This window comes from Arachis hypogaea, chromosome 9 (genome assembly GCF_003086295.3).
Source record: "Arachis hypogaea cultivar Tifrunner chromosome 9, arahy.Tifrunner.gnm2.J5K5, whole genome shotgun sequence".
Classification (NCBI taxonomy): Eukaryota; Viridiplantae; Streptophyta; class Magnoliopsida; order Fabales; family Fabaceae; genus Arachis; species Arachis hypogaea.
The window spans coordinates 99437947-99442779 of NC_092044.1; the positions used below are offsets into that span (position 1 = coordinate 99437947).

Below are 4833 nucleotides of genomic sequence, written 5' to 3' on the forward strand. Positions count from 1 at the left end.
GATGCATGTTGCAATCCATTCAGATTTTGAGAGATCATGTTGACCTGTTGAGTCAACACTTTGTTCTGAGCCAATATGGCATTCAGAGCATCAATTTCAAGAACTCCTTTCTTCTGAGGTACCCCATTATTCACGGAATTCCTCTCAGAGGTATACATGAACTGGTTGTTTGCAACCATGTCAATGAGTTCTTGAGCCTCTTCAGGCGTTTTCTTCAAGTGAATAGATCCACCTGCAGAATGGTCCAGTGACATTTTCGAAAATTCAGAGAGACCATAATAGAATATATCTAACATGGTCCATTCTGAAAACATGTCAGATGGACATCTTTTGGTCAACTGCTTGTATCTTTCCCAAGCTTCATAGAGGGATTCACCATCTTTTTGTTTGAAGGTTTGAACATCCACTCTCAGCTTGCTCAGCTTTTGAGGAGGAAAGAATTTATCCAAGAAGGCAGTGACCAGCTTATCCCAAGAGTCCAGGCTATCCTTAGGTTGTGAATCCAACCATGTTCTAGCTCTGTCTCTTACAGCAAAAGGGAAAAGCATGAGTCTGTAGACTTCAGGATTAACTCCATTCGTCTTTACAGTATCACATACTTGCAAGAATTCAGTTAAGAACTGATAAGGATCTTCAGATGGAAGTCCATAAAACTTGCAGTTTTGTTGCATTAAAGCAACTAGTTGAGGCTTAAGCTCAAAGTTATTGGCTCCAATGGCAGGAATGGAGATGCTTCTTCCATCAAACTTGGATGTTGGCTTTGTGAAGTCACCAAGCATTCTCCTTGCATTATTATTATTATTATTTTCGGCTGCCATATCCTTCTCCTGTTCGAAAATTTCTGAAAGGTTATTTCTGGATTGTTGTAATTTAGCTTCTCTTAATTTTCTCTTCAGAGTCCTTTCAGGTTCTGGATCAGCTTCAACAAGAGTGCCTTTATCCTTGTTCCTGCTCATAAGAAAGAGAAGAAAACAAGAAAAGAAAGAGGAATCCTCTATGTCACAGTATATAGATTCCTTTATGTTAGTAGAAGAAGAAAGGGGTAGAAGAAAGAAGAAGGATGGATTCGGATTTGGATGAAGAGAGGTGAAGAGAAGTGTTAGTAATTAAATAAATAAAAAGAATAAGAAAAGAGAAAGAAGATTTTCGAAAATAATTTTTGAAAAAGAAGTTAGTAATTTTCGAAAATCAAAGACAAAATATAATTAAAATTATAATTTAAAACAAAAAGAATTTTTGAAAAAGAGAGGGAGAATTTTCGAAAATTAGAGAGGGAAAAGTAGTTAGGTGGTTTTGAAAAAGATAAGAAACAAACAAAAAGTTTGTTAGTTGATTGAAAAAGATTTGAAATCAAATTTTGAAAAAGATAAGAAGATAGGAAGTTAGATAAGATATTTTGAAATCAAATTTTGAAAAAGATAAAATTTTTGAAAAAGATAAGATAAAAGATAAAAAGATTTAGTTTTGAAAAAGATATTTGAAAAAAAGATTTAATTTTAAAAATTACTTAACTAACAAGAAACTACAAGATAAGATTCTAGAACTTAAAGATTGAACCTTTCTTAACAAGAAAGTAACAAACTTCAAATTTTTGAACCAATCACATTAATTGTTAGCTAATTTTCGAAAATTTGATATAAAGATAAGAAAAAGATTTTTGAAAATATTTTGAAAAATAATTTTGAAATTTTCGAAAATTATAAAAAAAATGAAAAAGATATGATTTTTGAAAAGGATTTTGAAAAGATAAGATTTTTAAAATTGAAATTTTGACTTGACTTGTAAGAAACAACTAATTTTAAAAATTTTTGACCAAGTCAACCCAAAATTTCGAAAATTTGGAGGGAAATAAGGAAAAGATATTTTTTTTTGAAATCAAATTTTGAATGAAAAACACAAAAATGACCCAAAACATGAAAATTTTGGATCAAGACACAAGATGTATGCAAGAATGCTATGAATGTCAAGATGAACACAAAGAACACTTTGAAGATCATGATGAACATCAAGAACATAATTTTGAAAAATTTTTAATGCAAAGAAAACATGCAAGACACCAAACTTAGAAATCTTTAATGCATGGAAAATATGAATGCAAAGATGCACATGAAAAACAAGAAAACACACAAAACAAGAAATCATCAAGATCAAACAAGAAGACTTGTCAAGAACAACTTGAAGATCATGAAGAACACTATGAATGCATGAAGTTTTCGAAAAATGCAAGAAAAATTTTGAAAGCATGCAATTGACACCAAACTTAAAATTGACACTAGATTCAAACAAGAAACACAAAGTATTTTTATTTTTATGATTTTCTAATTTTTTTTGTATTTTTATTAATTTTTTTTCGAAAACAAAGTTTAGAAAAACGAAAAATAAAAGAAAAATTTTTGAAAGAGTTTTTTGAAAAGAAAATTACCTAGTCTGAGCAACAAGATGAACCGTCAGTTGTCCATACTCGAACAATCCCCGGCAACGGCGCCAAAAACTTGGTGGACGAAATTGTGATTTATGCGTTCTTTGGATTTTGAATGAAAGCTTTATTATGGCACTGGTTGAATTCACAACTCCGTTCAACTAACCAGCAAGTGTACTGGGTCGTCCAAGTAATAAACCTTACGTGAGTAAGGGTCGATCCCACAGAGATTGTTGGTATGAAGCAAGCTATGGTTACCTTGCAAATCTCAGTCAGGCAGATTAAAGGGTAATTGTGATTATTGGAATAAATAATAAAAAGGAATAATAAAAGGGATAGAATACTTATGCAGATTCATTGGTAGGAATTTCAGATAAGCGGATGGAGATGCTGTAGAGCCCAGGGACGCCTGCTCTCCTACTGCTTCTACTCAATCCTTCTTACTCCTTTCCATGGCAAGCTTTGTATAGGGGTTCACCATCAACTGTGGCTACTTTCTTCCTCTCGGGGAAATATCCTATGCGGCTGTCACTCGCACAGCTAACCAGTCTGGAGGCATCACCCATGGCTGATGGCTACATCCCATCCTCGCAGTGAAAACTAATGCTCACGCACTCTGTCACAGTACGGCTAATCACCGGTTGGTTCCCTCCCCTACTGGAATAGAATCCCTCTTTTGCGTCTGTCACTAACGCCCAGCAGGTTGCAGGTTTGAAGCACGTCACAGTCATTCATTAACGGAATCCTACTCGGAATACCACAGACAAGGTTAGACTTTCCGGATTCCCAGGACCCTACTCGGAATACCACAGACAAGGTGAGACTTTCCGGATCCTCATAAATGCTGCCATCTATCTAGCTTATACCACGAAGATTCTGTTGGGGAATCTAAGAGATATACATTCAAGCTCTGTTGCATGTAGAACGGAAGTGGTTGTCAATCACGCGCGTTCATAAGTGAGAATGATAATGAGGGTAATCTGACTCATAACATTCATCATATTCTTGGGTACGAATGAATATCTTGGAATAAGAATAAGAGAGATTTGAATAAAAGATAATAGAATTGCATTAATACTTGAGGTACAGCAGAGCTCCACACCCTTAATCTATGGTGTGCAGAAACTCCACCGTTGAAAATACATAAGTGAAAGAGGTTCAGGCATGGCCGAATGGCCAGCCCCTAAAACGTGATCAATAGTCTCTTAAGATGAAGAATAAAACAAAACTGAGACCAAAGATGTCTAATACAATAGATAAATGTCCTATATATACTAGACTAGCTACTAGGGTTTACATGAGTAAGTAATTGATGCATAAATCCACTTCCGGGGCCCACTTGGTGTATGCTTGGGCTGAGCTTGATCAATCCACGAGCTGAGGCTTCTCTTGGAGTTGAACTTCGAGTTATGACGTGTTTTGGGCGTTCAACTCCGGATCATGACGTTTTTCTGGCGTTTAACTCCAGACAGCAGCATGAACTTGGCGTTCAACGCCAAGTTACGTCGTCAATTTCCGAATAAAGTATGGACTATTATATATGGCTGGAAAGCCCTGGATGTCTACTTTCCAACGCCGTTGAGAGCGCGCCAATTGGAGTTCTGTAGCTCCAGAAAATCCATTTCGAGTGCAGGGAGGTCAGATTCCAACAGCATCAGTAGTCCTTTTGTCAGCCTTCTTCAGAGTTTTGCTCAAATCCCTCAATTTCAGTCAGAATTTACCTGAAATCACAGAAAAACACACAAACTCATAGTAAAGTCCAAAAATGTGAATTTATCATAAAAACTAGTGAAAACATCCCTAAAAGTAGCTTAAACTTACTAAAAACTATATAAAAACAATGCCAAAATGCGTATAAATTATCCGCTCATCAGGCATCACCATCATCAATGGCTACTTTTAATCCTCTCGAGAAAATGGTCCTATGCGCTGTCACTGCACGGCTAATCGTCTGGAGCATCACCTTTTCAGTGAATGTCATGCTCTGTCACAGCACGGCTAATCATCTGTCGGTTCTCAATCAGTTTGGAGTAGAATCCATTGATTCTTTTGCGTTTGTCATCACGCCCAGCTTCAGAGTTTGAAACTCGTCACAGTCATTCAATACTGGAATCCTACTCGAATACCACAGACAAGGTTAGACTTTCCGGATTCCCAGGATCGTACTTGGAATACCACAGACAAGGTTAGACTTTCCGGATCCCATGAATGCCGCCATCTATCTAGCTTATACCACGAAGATTCTGTTGGGGAATCTAAGAGATATGCGCCCGGCCTAGAGTAGAACGGAAGTGGTTGTCAATCACGCGCGTTCATAGGTGAGAATGATGATGAGTGTCATAGATCATCACATTCATCAAAGTGTTGTGCACTTATCTTGGATAGGAATAGATTGACAGATATTTATCTATGTG

At 36.5% G+C, this 4833-nt stretch overlaps 1 non-coding gene across 1 annotated transcript; it reads left to right on the forward strand.

Annotated features, from left to right (window-relative positions):
- The first annotated feature begins 312 nt into the window (after nt 1-312).
- LOC112714177 (small nucleolar RNA R71) lies at nt 313-416 on the forward strand. Its single transcript, XR_003159132.1, has one exon. It is a non-coding gene; the product is annotated as a small nucleolar RNA R71 (small nucleolar RNA).
- Nucleotides 417-4833: the final 4417 nt, after the last annotated feature.